The 17,595-nt window shown below is 39.0% G+C and overlaps 1 protein-coding gene across 4 annotated transcripts in view; it reads right to left on the bottom strand.

Annotated features, from left to right (window-relative positions):
- ZMIZ1 (zinc finger MIZ-type containing 1) overlaps positions 1–17,595 on the bottom strand; it is a 170,070-nt gene that overhangs the window by 77,710 nt on the left and 74,765 nt on the right. Inside the window, exon 1 of one of the 4 annotated variants that reach the window (XM_026080422.1) lies at positions 17,466–17,554. The exons of the other annotated variants lie outside the window; for them this stretch is intronic. The gene's annotated coding sequence lies outside the window, so the exon portion shown is untranslated. Of the gene's footprint in view, positions 1–17,465; positions 17,555–17,595 lie in introns of those variants that run through there. 4 annotated transcript variants of the gene reach the window in all.

Genomic DNA, 17,595 nt, shown 5'->3' with positions numbered 1-17,595 from the left:
GCCTTGCCGTCCCAGAGAAACCCCCGGTTTGCGGGCCYCGGTGCCGGGTTCAGTCCCCCCGCACACCCTGCTTCGCCTTCGAGCCTTTCCGCGGTCCGCACAAGGACGCTGCTTGCAGCTGGAGCGAGGACTTTACGGGGCCACGTGCCACTCCAGCCAATGGAGAAGGAAATGCCAAGGTGCAGACCTCCCCCTGGAAAGCCAAGCTGGCTATGAAGGAGCCAAGCTGGTCATAAATCCTCTCAGCAGTCTTCTCAGCACATCGGCGTCTTCCCTACCTTCTCCCAGGGACCTTATGCAGTATTGCTCTTTCAAAATGGTGTTAAATCAGACCTGCAGAACTATTTTTCTACCTTCCTAGCAATGGATTATAGGGCATGTGCACAACTGCCTTCTAATGCCTTATTTATGATACACTGTTTCCTCCTAATATGCTGGGAAGAAGCGTAAATACACAAACAGCAGCAGCACTTTAGGTTAAAACTATTTGTGGAGAAAGTACTCCAGAACTGTGTTTATATCACAAGTCTTTACCTTATGATTTATGATAACAGTACGGGAATTAAAATCTGATAAGCATCTATAAAAAGGCCTTTTTAAGGTTCCTCATTTATTCTCCTTAATTTTCAGATTGCCTATTCTATAACATGTTATAAGAATAAAAAACTACTGTGAACCGATGCCTATAAACACCAAGGGCTGGAGAAGATATAAAAGAAATCAAGTGCAGGTAGCAAATAGTGAGAATAAAATCCTGTTCACCTTTTAAAGCTGTATTTATTTCCTAGCTACCCAAGGTAAAACTAGAGGATAAGGAAAAGGAATAAAAAGAGCAGATTCATAGTGGTAGACACTGTTTTGAGAGAGACTTTTTCCTGAACAAAAAATAAATTTCTGAATTTTAGAATTGGGGTTAAAATAGAAATCATAGAGCTCTTCACTGAGTGGAGAAATTACACCTATTCATTGCACTTTTGATACAGTATGTCCTACCTCTTCTAACATTTTGATACACTTCTGATATCTTTTTGAACAAAATGTGTGTAACTCAACAGTAAATCTTATAACTGCTTTTGGATTTATTGCTATACTGTAGTTGTCTATACAATTACATTTCCACCTGTTGTTTCACTGTAATTTTTATATATATAATGTTTATATTTGATGCTTTTAATGCCATTGTTTTCTAAGATGTTTCAAAAAAGTATTTACCTCAATGAAACTGTACTGGTGAAATTAAATTAAACAAAACAAAACCTGCTTTATGAGCCGCTCTGCGGAGGAGGAGGACTAGACTGTCTACGAAATTAATCTGCAACATTCTTGAAGCATATTAGTAAGCAATACACAAGTCAATAAGCTTAAAAAGGATGGAACTACAAACACTAATGAATCATAAGAAGACAGATAGAAACTAAGATTACAATTCGATTAAAGTTACCCTTCCATTAACAGGGACAATGAAAGAAACTGTACAGTGCGTACTAATTCAGCTCTATCATAACCTGGTCAAGACTACCGGTGTCCAGATTAATCATTTGATTCTCTTTCAGAATCATTCCTCTGCTTATGTCATTTTGCTCCTCACATCTGTCCTAGCTATTATATACCTGTTTATTTAAAGAAAAAGAACATATGGCACTGGAGATACTGAGATAGCAAATGCAGACTAATGGGTACAGCTGTCATGCAGAAAAGTCACTCAGGTACATTCACCCATCTGTCTACATACCCGGCATAACATTGGCTGCCTCCACCTCTGAGCAAAAGAGAACTATTCCCAAAAAACTGTTCCCAAACTCTAGCCAATTTTTTTTATCACTTAATATATCAATTCTGCAAAGGTTTTGTTTGCAAGTTAGCTGACCTTTTCAAACACAGTCATAAACAATCTTGCCAAGTAAAAGCTTGTAAATCAAAAAGTGCATCTGAAACTCAATATTACTATTACATGCTTGATTTTCCCCTCACCTGTACCTAGTGTCTTCTTCAACTTAAGGAATTCTTCCTCATCAACACTCCTGAATGAGATGAGATTCAGGTGCTTTGCCTACCAGAGTTATGGGTACTGGGGTTTTGTTATTTATATGTTCCTGGACTTCAGCTATCCTATGTTTTGGGTGTTACAATTGCTTATTCACCTGTCTTTATTTTGGAATTAGATTACTAACAGCACTTTTAGTTATGTAGTGTACAAAGACTACATTATAGGCTTATTGCATCATATAATAATTTACTTGACTACATTTATTCTCTTAAATGTTGCCTTAGACAGACTTGTATTTTCCCCATGAGCTTTACAATGTGGAGGTACTGTTTGTGATTTGCATGTACTTTTAAAGTCAGGAGAAAAGTTCTGCTCTTGATCTTCCTCTTACGGAAATAAAGCACTAGGGGAAAAACTTCACAGTTTCTGTCTTTCCTGTGGACACACCCAACCTAGCTTCAGAGAGAGAAAAAAAAAAAAGCTAGAGCGAGAGAGAGAGACAGACAGACAGACAGACATTTCAGTGAAACCGTGTGTCAGGATGAGGACTGATATGCTGATTTTCTTGCTAACATTAGTGTCAAAATACACACACCACAGGTCCCAATCCCGAGTGCATTTCACCTAACCTGGGTTTTTTGTAGGACTGCAGCCTTCAAGTTTTGTCTGAACTTACACTGTTCCACTTTGTTTGAATGCAAACAGAAACTTTTCATAGTCATTAACAGACATGAAAAAATTCAGTTCATGAAACTGCTGGATTATATAGTTTTTAAAAACAAAACACAAAAAAACGGATTTGAGAGTTTTTACTCTAAATTGTTATTTCAAAGAACAGGCATGCAGATGAAAACATAACTAATTTTCAAAAGGAAAAAATAACTAAAGCAAAATAACACAACTTGCCAGAACACACAGTTTCTATCTGCAATCATATAGTGTAAACAAATACATGAGGACTGACAAATGTCACATTTTGGGGTTTAGCACAGSCTTTCACCAGATAAAGAGTAAACTGCCTTGCAAATTGGCTCCATGTTAGGATAAATTCTAGCCTTACCTTGGGTAATGGCTAGTCAATCACTAGATTATCATTTTATGGCTTGGATTCACTTAACTGTAACATCAATAGTACATTACTGCTGGATTAACGAGGTATTTAAAAAGGCTAAACATGATATTCCAGACAAGAGATTATCAAATGCTAGAAGTAATTATTACACTTAATTGCTGGAATACGGAGAGAGGTTGTCCTGTGTTATTGTCGTTTGAGCCAAATACTGGATACTTGTCAAAACTTAAAAGATAATCAAAAAAATAAATGATTATATTTCTAGAGAAATAAACCAACACTGGAAAAAAGACAACCAGCAGCAATATTTATCTTTGAACAGATCTTCCAAATACAGTTAAAGACCATTTGCCTGGAAAAATGGACCACATCAATATTGGTGGAAAAGACATAACTGCATTTTAATTCATTTACAAAAGGCTCACAGATGTGGTTCAGACAAGAGTTGCTCAAGTTGCAAATATGCCTTACTCTGGCAAGTCCCAGTTTCTTTCCAAAGGGTAGATCACTGCATGGAAGAGCAAAAAAACCAAGCCGTCTTAGGAATATATGAAAAACAGTTTTCACTTAGAGCTAGAGTTGAATATTTTTATACTGAAACAAAGCTGAACTGTTTTTTCAGGAAATTATCAAAGGAAGCACAGCTGAAGTGGCTGAGAAAGTAAGAGGGGTTTGGATGCCTGTTGGTCAAATTTTGGACAACTACAAATTCAGTGAAGAACATGAAAGATATTGCTGTCAATAGAGTCAAGCCCATTTCAGTTGAGTTCATTACTTTTTTTTGGTAGTTCTTTGACCTTGAAACTCAAAATGAAACTCAGGGTGGGATCAAACCCTTCTGCACTGAAACCTCCAGATTACATACAGCTCTGCATCAGACTGATCCTAAAAGTGACTCTCGAAGAGTAGAGCTTTATTCATGCATTCCCATAATGCCAAGAAGAATCTCACGAATAAGTGTATGACATTTCAGTGTAGTTCAATTGCTCATTAAACTTTAAACGCCTGCCTCTTTCCTTAAGCAACTTGTTGACTATTCAGGTTTACTGGCATTCATGGATGATCCATGACAAAAAGAAAACTGATGCTATGGGGAAGAGGACTGYTTCTCAGGGATATTCAAGAATGAACATGGGAGACTCTGGAAACAAATTTTGTGTATCTTTTGTTAGAACATATGCCTCAACCTACCTCACTGGCTATCAGTGCGTTTTCATACTGCCCGCAGTGACCAGCTAACTAAAGGAACAATCTGCATTTGATTACGTAGTATGACATGGCAACAGAGCATTGCCCAGAAACCAGTGTTTAGTGACAAGGTTGGCAAGTTCATATAAGCAGTGAGAAATGCAGGTACTTCCAAGGGTATGTTTCTTGACTTTTCCATTTCTTGTGACCATTTCAATAGATGTTCTGCCAGCCCAACCACCCTCAAAAAGTTTGATACACTTGCCTATTGCAAATACAGTTTGCATCAGCAAACAAAAGTGATTTTGCTAGTTTATAGCTTATACTAATTTCTCGAGTGAAACAAGCTGCATTGGCAAAAGCACATTTTTTTTGTAGTACTATACCTACTCTAGCACTTTTGCCTGTATTGAAAGTTGTAAATAATCACAGTCCTTAACAACACCTCTGTGCTCACACAAATTTTATACGTAGATCTCACCTCAGGTGATCCCATTCGCATTCCACAAAACTCCTCATCACTGTGGCTTACTGCCTTTCTTCCAGGTTTCAGAGATGCCACTGAATCCAAGTAAAAACTGTCCCCAAAGAGCTTTCAAACTGCGCAAAACTGAAGTTCAGTGGAGAGCACGTAAGTTTTTAGAGCTCAGATTATGAAATGGGAAACAGCATCTGCAGCTCTGTGGGAAAATGTGGAGGGTTTGTATGAGGTAAGCAAAAGTTACCAGTCTGAGACTATTTTACAGCAGCCAAAGCTTAACTTGAATTTAAAATGATAGTAATTCCCAAAGAATTATTGGTTTGTTAATCTTTTCTTTTTCTCTCATTTTTTCTATTATCCCTTCTTACAGTACTGTCAAATCAGAACACAGTTCTATTTCTTACATAGGTAGAGCTATTTTCAAGCTTTTGAAAGAGAAATTACCAACGCTAGAGGATGAACAAAACCAGTATCAGTTGACAATGAGATTTGAAAATATGCCTCCACACAACAAAATTATACACTACCGAACATGATGAGCAATTTCAACAATGAAGGAAATCTAAATATGGATTATTTTGCAGCTTGAGTCAATGCTGGTATGCCTAGATACTACTACTCATACAGTATGTAGCACAATCATCAAACTCTACTGTAGTTAGGAAAAAAAGGGGGAGTTAAGGACAGGTCAGAAATATCTTAATCATCAATGAAATCTGCAGCAGAAGCTTCTGGAGAGAGCCACTTAGATTTCTTCCCCGAGGGTCCTTGATTCATGCAAAAACAATCTCAAAACAGATTAGGCAAACAATGAAAAGACATATGGGAAAACTCAACTGGAGATTCTAGTTTTAGATGGTGACAACTGGTAAAAATTTTCAAAAATGGCTTAGTCTGTTAATAATCTAAAGTCCTCAGAAGATGACTTTGAAAAATTTGCCAAATAGTATGAGTGAAACTGTGCAACAGCTTGCCATGGCATAAATTAGAAGGGCGGCTTACGGTGATTCCACTGATAGGAAACTGAGATCCACAATTAGCCTTCAGTTTAAGGTAACGAGAGCCATTTGAGGTGAGATTTTTGAAAAGTTATCAACTGTTTGGCATGCTTTGTGAAAATCAACAGAGATATTTTAGTGTAAAGACAATGAATAATAAATATTACTTTCACACTAAGACCTTAACTTTACATTGCAGTAAGACAGATATTTTTACAGCCTGGGTACTGCAAAAATGCAGGAACAGAAGCAAAAAGGGAAGCAATGTTAGGGAAAAATAACATTGCATATTAACCCCCCCAAAAAGTTGAAAGCAGGCAGAACTGAGCTACAAAGAAAAATACTCAGGCTACTATGAAGGACTTCACTAAAAGAAAAAAGTGTTTAATTCACATATAGTATTACTTTATGATCAAACTCTGCCTCATTCAAATAAATTCTCTCATTTCAATCTGCTTTGGGTCACCCTGACACCTTTTACAATTTGTTCATCCTTAAACTGATTAAATGGCTGGAAAAACCAAACGCATATTTCAAGTAAAGTACCTGTCACCCATTATTTTGGATGATTTAGGCAAACCCTTGAGTGTTCATGTGGGTTGGGTATATATGCTCCAGCTACATGACAGACATTTATAACTGAGAAGGAGGAAGCTCAGAGTAAACATACTGTTAACAGAAACCACCATAACCAGGAATTCAACACTGAGGATAAAATAGCCTTACCACTGACAAGGGTCCCATCTTCCAGTGATCTACATCAGTTTTATTTGATCTGACACCAAGAAGAACATAGCAGAGAATCAGGACTGATGAATTCGGCACTGTGGAAAGCTGCTTTTCTGACCGCATAAACTGCTTTTTGCTTGCTGTTAAATAAAAAAATCTATTTAAAAGTATATATCTGCGGTCTTTGTGATCCAGCTAAACAAACAGCAGTGAGAAAAAACTGAAAGGAGACATAATTGCCCCCTATTTTTTCCATGCCGTTTTCATGTCTTTGCCATGGAAGTAGACATGGCAGCAGTTCAGGTACTTCCTCTTACGGCAGCTATGCAATTTTCCAAACGTCATCTCCCAGACACCAGAAAGAATCACAAATGTTCACCAAGGAGAAGCTGCTGCTTGGGAGGGGTCCTATCTCCCAACTAAGCAATTAATCCTAATCCACTTTGAACCCAAAACTTCCAAAATGCTGTGGACAATTTTATTTAAAAAGAAAATTGTTGATGACATGGCTCTCACTACTATCCCAAGACAAGCAGAGAAAACACTGTAATGTCTGGCTTGCTATCACAAGCTCATCATTTTTGCATCTGCTAGCAACAGCTGATGAGATCATTYGCTAGGCTGTCAAGAAGCAAAAATATCACCCATCGATACACTCAAGCTCTTGGATCAAAAGGGACAGCCTACCTCATGACACTCTCCAGGGTTGCCTGATGACTGATTGGATTCCTATATTTCTGTCCCTTTTGGCTTAGTGCAATGGCGGCCTTCGGAGAATTCTTGAGATTTGTAAGTCAGAGAAAAGAGATCTTTAACATTTAAAGGGTCAGGATTTGGGAGCATTCCAGCTCAGCCTGGGATTCAGAATTGAGTGTGATTGCCCATGAAGGCTCTCAAAAATGAAAGAGGAGTTTCTCCTCTTGAAGAATGGATGTTTGTCTATTTGTTCTCCCCACTCAGAGGTCAATTTGTTCCAGCACCCACCCCGATTAACGTCACCTCAAACAACCCAAACCTTTCTTTTACAGGACTAGCCGCTACACACAGTCCAAGAGCAGGGATCACATTTAATTTTTGGTATTATGGAGATGTAAAAAACCTCTATAATAGAAAGTCTTTTCCTTACAAATGAAAGGGCTGCAGTGCATTTCCCCCTATCAGTTATACATAAGATCTCTCATGAGACACATCTCCAAACGGCAGCATTTTATTAGCTTTCTTCTCCTCCTTCCTCACCCTGAGTCACTCTACTGGTGGTAAGAAACTAAGTCAGCATGGCACTGCTTCTTCAGAAACCAAAGTCAGATTACCTTTTAACCAAATACAGCAGTATCAACAACTAGCCATAACCTGAAGCAAACAGCTCAGAAGCAACAACTTCACTAAGACAGGAAATGGCTCTGGAGAGTGGGACTCAAGCAACTGGCTGAAAAAGGTGATTTGCCAAGCTTAGCTACAGGCAATGTACAACCTTGGTTGAATTTGCTGCTTCTACCACACATTTCAATTTCTTTTGGGTGTGATACATGCAATATCGCTCAGTTCAGAAACATTACAGAATCAAATTAATTAATGACCATGAAGCACTGTGCTACAGAGGCACCGTGTTATAATCACAAGGGAGCCCACCAAGGTGCTACAACTGTTTTTAGCATTTCAACGGGTAATTGAGCACTAACTGGCAAAGAGTAAATTATCTTCCATTTCTAGCRCTTTTTTCGGCTCAGCATAAAGCACAGGATTGGCAAATATGCGTAACTGCAGTGTTACCGTCCTTGCCGTACTCGCTCAGCAGCTGAGCAGATGACATCAGTTTCTAGAGCTGTCAGTTCAGTCCCTTCTGTGAGCACTAAATTGCCTCCAACCCCCCCCCATAAAGCAAGAGTGACAGTCCTTTCTAACTCATGTCATCATATGGTGCACACTGATTGTGAAATGCACTTAGTGAAGGGTGGTTATTGCTCACTTAAGCGAACAAGCTCGCACTGAAGTATCTACAGAGCTTAACAGAAGCTTTAAAGATGCAACAGAGAAAGAGAAGAGGCTGAAAAAGACAAGCGGGACAGAACTGAGCAGACTCCATATTTTTCCTCATATATGCCAAGAAAACCAATTTTTGCAGTTTTTAAAGTATTGGTAGTAAGTAAAAAACAAAAACAAAAAAATCACACAACACTTCAACCAGGTCAAATGTGTTTTCAAGTGGAGGTAGGAAACCACTTAGAGCTCTTACAGGACTATAAGCCCGTTCGACAGGTTTGACAATTTTAAAGGCCTAATTCCATTACAGTATCTGGCAGCCTGCAAGGGCACATTTTACTAACCATAGGCCACCAGGTCATGATAGATGTTGACAGAAAACATCAAAGGTTAAGTAGATGTAAGACTATAAAACATTCCAAGCTGTACAGTGCCAGCAATGTTAACTAGCAAACATGGAGCTGTTCAACTGGAGGAAAAAAATAGTTGGTTCCTTCATCGACAGCAATCATGGGCAATTCTAGAAGAACCAGGTGTCCAGGATGGCTTGCACAGGGCATGATCACATTACATAAAAATCATCTTTGTTATATCAAAGTCCAAATTCTATATATTACTTAAAATTTATCAAGTGCAAGCTTGGATCAATTAACATTGATAGGTTGAGAAAATTTGCCTATACAATAGATTTCACTAGTTATCTTCAGCTGGGAAATACATGCACAGCTGCTTTATGGCTACGAATGGAGCAGGTTTCAAAGAGAAGCAATGAGGCAGAAGAGTTCACGAACACTTCAACAGCAACCATCAGAGGACACGCAGTCGTCTCTGTGTAATACTGTATCATGTTGACTTTGAACGGTAGCACTGAGATCCACACAGCCATGATGGTCTAAGCCAGCAGCTAAAACAATTTAGGAAAGAAACACAATAATCTTGCTTTAAATCCCTCCCAAAACTTACTGCAAAATAACAGTGTAATCACTGCAGGTTGCAATGCACACTTCAGTAACGCCTGAGAGCATTTATGCAACACATTTATGTAGTTGTAACTCTGACATGTAATTTTGATTGGTCTTTCCCTAAAGGTGTTTAGATATAAGGACCACGGCCATCAGCAGTGAGTTAACCTTACTGCTTTCATTAAATATAAAAACTAACATTTCACAGTCCTAAGCTGGTCAATGGAAAGGACAGTGACACACAGATGTCTTCTCTAGAAGATACTGCATGTGTACACGGAAAAGGCTCGAGGTGTTCTGCATACACTTTTCTACAAGGCACTACGAAGACATTCACAAATAAATCTTTTTTTTTTTTAAGAGCTCTTCTGAGTGACATCTATCCGCATAAAAATTCGCCACCACCACAAACAATTAAATTAAAAGCTGTTCAATATGTAAGGAGGGCAGAGGGGTGACTCCTGACCAAATCTGACATAAAACAGCTTGCTAATTTGTCAGTGAGCCAAAATAAATGGAATGGGCTGGCTACAGGTGCAGGTAAATGCCTCAAAAATAGACATCAGTAAGTCAGTTAGTCCTCCACAACGGTTTAGATTATAGTCATTTAACAAGGAGGACATCTTTGCCTTTGCAACATGACTTCTGAGTGCCTAAAGTCAGCTATTTTAAGTCAACACTTAAGACGGGACTTTAAAACTTCCTCTTTCTGGCCTCTTATATTCTACTCATTACTTCTGCAGAAATTAAAAACTGCACCTTCCTTCTCTTTTGCTTTATTGCAAAATATATAATACAAGATTATGGGGTAATATGTAATAACGACCAAACAACTCTCCAAGATCAAAATTCTCTTGATGAGAAAGGAAGTTCCCCCCAACACCTTTTGCAGACGGACAGACAAAGGAAAAGCTTGCTGAAGGTCAGACAACCCGTAAGGCCAACATCCTAATCTGACTACATAAACTAACACAGTCTGTGTGGACAGGTGGGAACAGGGGGTCATGGTGCATTATACTTGTTCCTTACAAGTAAAGATGCCTTGATCCCCAGAGTTCTCTATCTTAAATACTTCTCCAAAAAGCAGTCTTTGGCCATCCCATCTCTCTGCTCCAACACTGTCACTTTCCGAGCCCTTTTTCTGTGAAAATGATACAAAGGGATCCATATAATAACAACAAACACAAGCCTAATTGCATGTTCAAAAGACAATCACCCTCATATAAGCACTAGAAACATAACTACACAAGGACCATCTATATTTCTATTTTTCATATAGCTTAAAGGTAAATTCACAAGCTGTAAATAAAATCATTTTGTAAAAACATTAAGATCGCTGATTTCCAAAGGACTAGACCATATAATATCTTACTTGAAGGTTTTAGGTTTTAATCTGAATCTAATGCAACTTGTCTATAATGAAATAATATTTCTTGAAATATAAAATATAAAGAAATATATAAAGAAAAAATATAAAGAAATAATATTTTTGACAGCCACAAATTGCTTTAGATAAAGTCAATTTAAGGGCATTCCAGATAAATCAGTGAATTAAAAAATCATAGTATTTCCAGTCTGAGGAATAGTAAGAAAACAAATATAGCTACTTGGAAAACTGACTGGAACAGGAAAGAGCACCATTTAACAATGCTTGTCTATGGTCAAGAAGATGAAATGGTTTAGAAGTTTCTTCCAGACTAACCTCTCCATTTCTGTATTGCCAGAAAAGCAGTAAGAGTGCATATGAGTGAAAAGGCAAGTAGGAACTAGGAAGGACTACACTGCTGCTTAGTTCTAAAAGTATGTCATTTCATCACACTTAGGATAGAAAGAGTTTTTACACATTTGCAACCAAATGTGACAGTTGAACACACCAAAAAACAGGCATTATAAATCAGAACCAAAAGCCAGATCTGGAGAGAACCCCAATGATAGCTGCGAAGTTCACTAAAGCATTACCAAATTTACTAAAAAACACAAAGGCTATGACATAACCCTGTGGCAAATCTGTCTGAGCAGGACGATTGGATTTAAACTATTGACAGCAACAAAATGAGAATGYTGAGAAATACCAGCATAAACCCCATTAACAGAACCAGGGAGACCTACAAGCTGCTCAAGGCAGTCAAATAACATTCTGAGATCAATAGAAGCAAATACTGCTGGCAGATCAAGCAGGATCAAGACTACATAAGCCACTGCAATCTGTATGAATAAGTAAATCATGACAGGCTCCTCTGAAAGTCTTGCTGTTAGGGCAATGCTTGAAAAACTCAACTTTCTCAAACACCCGGATCGTGTCAGTAGATAAGACAGTGAAAGAAATGGCACTGTTAATAACCTCCTGAGAACTCTGGCTGGGAAATGGATAAATAAGTGGCAATGCAAAACATTATTTTTTTCTTTTCCTGCTACTCACTAATGCAGAAATACAGCAATTTGTGGCACCTGTCAAATGTCCTGAAGCACTAAAACAAACATGAGGTCAGTAAAGCGGATTAGCAAAACTAAATGAGTACTGAAAAGACAGTCATATGACAATCTCCTATTAACAATCCTTGATATCTTCTTGGACTTTAAGAAAGAAAAGACACCCAAGAATATGTGAAAATACTTTTTTTTTAAAAAAGCACTCCAGGTTGCCCTATTTCTGCTTCCACTGAATGTCTACCAACTTCATTTGTAACTAAGTTAGGTTAGCGTGATTTTGAAAATCCAGTATAAATTGTTTTAATAGTAAGTACGTGAAAGAAAGAACACATCCAGGTATTGTAACATTACATTCAAATAGAATTCTAACCAGCTCATATTTACTGACAATTGGGTTTTTTTTGCCTGCTTCCAGGATTTCAAGACAGAGTCCAGCCTGCCCACCTGCTGAAATGATATTTAAGTAACACTGAGGAGGTACAAAGAACACTAACTATTAGCAAGCAAATTCACTTAGAGGAATTAGAAGTCGATAAACAAACAAAAAAGGCTATTCATCAAACTGATGAGAGCTGTACTTCAGTCACAATAAACAACAGGAATTAGGAGCCTAGCTGGGTGTCTGAACATTTTATTGGTGCTAATAAAGACAACTGCAATCAAAATTAACTTTTTTTTCTGGAATGGATAAAACTGCCATCAGTGGCACTGGATTACTGTCAACAGAATAAGCCCCAGCAAACTGAAAATTAGGTTTAATAATATCCTACAGAAAATGCAAGGCATTTGAGAAAGATCCAGGTAAAAACCTGAAGCAATGTATAATATTTATTACAAGTAGGCTGAGTGGCAGCTTTCGACACTGCTGAAGTAATTACTGTCCCAGTGTCATTCATTTCATTTTATAACTATACTTTGTCTTGATTTTAAGGAGAAAATTCTTAAGGGAACTTCTAATTAAAAACCACGAAGAAACAGTCTGTGTTCTTTCTAGTCCTCTATCTCTTTACTGAATTCTCAATGAATGAGCCTATGTACGTGCCAGACTGGCTGGCTGCTTTCACATCAATGACAAACGATATGCACTCTTCACCATGTCTTAAAAGCTATTACTGCTTTGCTTTATTGTGCATTTGTGTACCTCTGATAATTTTTGAAACATACACTTTATTTGAAGGCTAGCTCATCTTTTTATATTCCAATTTAAAAGGTTTTGTTCAGTGATTCCAAATTGTTCTGATAACGAGGCAGTTGATTTTTAGTCATTTATTTGCCCTCACAGGCCTTGATTGCCCTCACCAGCTTCCTTCTAGCCTGACCCCTTGATGTCTTTCTAAGTGACCTCYGGAGAGGGGTGGCAATGCAGCAGGCAGGTGGGAGAATTGATCTCCATTCATCCACACTCTTTTTCAATCTGGGCAATACTCTAAACGCTCCTAAATTTTACCCCTGAGCTGCTATGTGCTGGAGAACACCTCTGCTTGCACAGGTGCTTCACAGTCTGGGGCCAGTAAAACCCCCGGGAAGAGAGGGGGTGCTGAGATTTCTAGTGAACACACACACCACACTTTCAGGTTACCTCTTGATTATTTTATATACATAAATAAAGTGTTTTATAAGCAGGTATACCAGGTGGAATTTTTGTTCCTATCCTGCTGTTAGGAGAGCTGAGAGATATTAACACAATATATTTTTTCTAATGTGTTATCTTTTAGCTATTTATAAAAGAATCCGCTTGTTTTGGTCATGCCAGCAAACGATCATTTGCTCCACACTACAGTTAAACAGCCATCATCTCCAGTGTTTTCCACACAGACCTTTCTGGTTTATTCTGGAAAGGCAGCAGGAGGAAAAGCACCACAGCAAACTCTCGGAAACTCAGAGGACAGGCAGTGTGGACACTTGTTATAGCTATGGKTTTTTTGGCACTCCTAGGCTACCTCTATGCTGTACCCTGCAAGGTGTCTGATGTAGCACATGGTCTGCTCAGTCCGCACAGCGCTCCATGTGGCTCCGCTGGACTTCTGATACTCAGATTAGATCAGTCAGCACAAGCTTGGATATCTCTGACCTACAATGCAGTAATGGCTGGGCAATGCTGGGAGGAAGCCACTTTTCTCCAGCCTCCTCTTGAGCAAAAGCCCTGCTGTCCAGCTGCTTCCAAGTTGTTTCGCGGCAGTCCGTAATAGTGGCTTCCTCGACATGTTACACCAAAGATAAAACAGAAGCTCCATGTGCAAGAGCAGCCACAGGGGAAGGTATTTCCTGTGGCAGTTTCTTCTTCAATTGAGAGGAACAAAACCAGAGAGTATCTTTACCGAGCTCTCGGGAACATCAGTTCATTTTAGCAGTGTTCCACATGGTGAGGTTTGGGCRTTTGGGTTTTTTTTCCCCCCTCTGGTTAGCTCTCTTATGCTTTTCCTGTTTAATACAATTTTCTAGCTTACATCTTGGGAGAAAAAATAAATTACAATTATAAAATCCCATAGAGTGTCACTGTCCTGTTGGTTGCGCTCTGCTAAGATTTGTTGTTGCTGCTGATCAGTAATAAGCCTTTTGCTGCTCTCTTGGTTATGAGCAAGTACAACCACTGCAGCCAAGCAGCCTTGCGATGTCCCAGTCCCAATGACAACTGAGGCTGACAAGGAAACTTCTGCGTCATCAGCTTAGCTTACGACGTAGTATTTTTTTGCCTTTTGCCTTAGCTGCACGTCTAGTAATCGGGTTTTTTGAGTTGGATTCAGTGACTCTGTTAATCTAATTGCTATACTAACCTCTACTACAAGGGAAGGCCTTTTTTGCCAGACCGTTCTCTCTAAATTATCTCACTATTATTAAAACTGTATCTGCTAGTACACTGACAAATTATTTATTAATCCTCAGCCCAAAGCATCATCTTCACATTACTCCCTCGTTGTTAGTTTGCACATTCTTGGTTTTTGGTGTGCCACGAGCCGCTGTTTCTGGTGGGGCACACGGGGGCCCCTTCTTGGCATTCACAGAGCACCTGGCACAAGGGTCCCATGACTGAACACCACCTTTCGTACAAATAACACAAATAAAAGGGCACCTGTTTCACTGAAGTATGAACACAGCGACGTTCCTGCCAGGACTGCTCAGACCTTTATATGCAGACATTTGATGTTTGCACCCATTCTACTACAAATTTATAAAAGTTTAAAGGCTTAAGACAAAGTTTCAAAGCTCTCTCACAATCAGCATTTTCGGTTGTTACCATGAAACTGTATCTGGCACATTCACACTGCTTCTTTTCTAGTGAGATGTCACAGCACTGGCAGATATATTTCCCTAGGGTTGGAGCCTGGTGACTCCCTCAGAAGGGGGCGAAAGGGGGAAAAAGCCCTCAAATCCATCTTAAATATTTTTACAAAGCAAAATTTTCATCATGCTTTCAAAGCTCTGAGCCTTTGGTAAAACTTTTCTGTTGGCTTAAATTCAAACTGAAGGGCTATTGATTGAATTCTTTTGTAGTAAATCAACATTAAAAAAACTTTTCTTCTTAAGTTCTACTCAAACATTTAACTGCCATCTTGATTTAAGAAGTAAGCAAAAAGAGGAACAAAACTCTAAGCAGATTTGTGACAGTACAGAGGAAATATGCTTTTGCTTAAATGAGAGGAGCTTCTACTTTAACGCATTAAAAAAAAAGTCCAAGACACTGATAATTAACTTCTTTACCAATGTAACTCTAATAAACTTCTAACCAAAAGGGAATATTGGGTAACGGTGAGCAATTTTAATTGGACCTTAATTTCACACACTTCCATTTTCATGTGGTGTTTCAGTCAGGCTAAAAATGATTTCAAATCGGCCAGTTCAACCACGCAGCTCTGTCTAGATGGAGCTTTTGATCAACAGTTCACAGGCGCTAACTGATTTTCAGCCAGCGCTTGGCACAGACTCACCTGAACTCAGGGAGGTAGGTTGTACGATTGAAGTCAATGCTTGCTGTGACACTGACTTCAGTGGACGCAGGATCAGAAACTAACACTATTTTAGACAAAGTCTGTTTTGGTGTGATCTACCGATCAGAGAGCTGCTGTCTACAGTAGCAAATCTCTTTCCCCAACAAACCATGTTGTTGATGTTTGCTGGGTGCAAACATTTGATTTGTAAACTTTGAAGCTGTTTAAATCTGATGTGTTTAATTTTTGCTGTGAATTAACATTTGCCATTTTATTCAGGTGCACGTTCTTATTTGCTTTACTCCAGATAATTGAAACAAAAAATAAAACAACATCCCCTACACCATCTGGGAGTTCACACAGTCCACTCTAGCATCACTAGTTTTAAACTTTCTGAAAACTCTTTAACCGTACGCTAATCAAACAACCTTTTTAGTTTGTTTTTATGAAGGCAAACAAAGAAACAAGTCACTTCTTATTACCAAACATGAGGGCCAAAATACTTGTCAACTTGAATACCTGAGACTGCTGTTGGTATTCACACTTTTTTGGAATCTTCTTTGAAATCACTTGCCACAGATGCACGTTATTTGTGAGTTATGCATGGCAAGGTCTTTATAAAGACAGCAAAAATGAAATGGTGGCAGCAGCATTGTCGTTGCCGTTTGCAGAGCAGCACGTCACATTTTCACAGTGCCAAGCAGGCTAAAGTTGAAGAAAATGCCACTGATAATTGCTGTCACATTTTGTTTTTATGATTGCAGGTAAAAATAAATAAGGCTCTTGCAAAAAATTGAGTATTTCACCCTTTAAAATAAAAACGTCATAAAAATCGGTTATATCAGCAAGACATGAATTTCCTTCTTGCATCCCAGAATCTCTTCAGGGGCAAACACAATGAACAGTAACTGTATGCAAATATGTCCCAGTTTCCTAGTGAAGTCTGCCTTTCATCCCCTTGTGCTGCTTTTTCCATCTGACAACATGCAGCACTGCTTTACCCACAATGCACCCTCTCGCTCTGTCACACACAACCACACACACACTCGCAGGCAGACTGGAGCGAACACACACACACTTACACACACACACGCCCCCCCCCCCCCAAGAAACCAACTTACCCACAAGTTATATTTCATTCAGAAAACTAGTCTTCCTTTGCTCCCCCTCCTCTGTTTTTTCCTGCCTCTCTTCTGCTGCAGAAAAAGGCCACATATGTCTGAAAACACTTCTAGGCAGAAACCATCTAGTGCAGAACAAAGACAGCCGGGGTTGCCTTAATCTCAGCACAAGGCAGCCAGTAGCTATTTTCAAGCTTGTTCTCTCTCTCCCCCTCTGAGGGCACCCTGCTCTGTTTCTCCCTCTCTCTCCTCTTTGCCTGTCCAGCTACTGCACAACACACATCAATTATTCATTGCTTGTCTCCCGGTTTCCAGGCAAAACCAATCACAGATGGAGTCTTGCTAATGGGCTCATGCCGTACTTGCCAACAGGCTATTTGTGCTCAAGCTACAACCCTCTAGAGACAATAAAGAGAATCAGGTTAAGCCTTAAAACTTCACACATACACGAACAGACCTAAGACAGCAATATACATGTAAGCATCCRTATGACATTGCTTCGGAGTACGTCTTCAGCATACAGTATGGAAGAAGGCTGCTTTAAATCTTCTGAAAGGGTTTTAAGAAAATCAAACACTCAGAAAATCTCACCTCAGCTGCATGTTACTGATATTGATGATTTTCTTTTCTGTCTCTAGTGATCCATCTCTTGCTTTCTCATTACACCTCTCTCTCTCATTCTCATACACACACGCGCGCACACACACACGCACACACACAC

The sequence above is a fragment of the Apteryx rowi genome, unplaced genomic scaffold (genome assembly GCF_003343035.1).
Source record: "Apteryx rowi isolate R43461 unplaced genomic scaffold, aptRow1 scaffold_52, whole genome shotgun sequence".
Classification (NCBI taxonomy): domain Eukaryota; kingdom Metazoa; phylum Chordata; class Aves; order Apterygiformes; family Apterygidae; genus Apteryx; species Apteryx rowi.
Note: the sequence above shows the minus strand (reverse complement) of the source record. Positions and strands in the feature narration are given on the sequence as shown.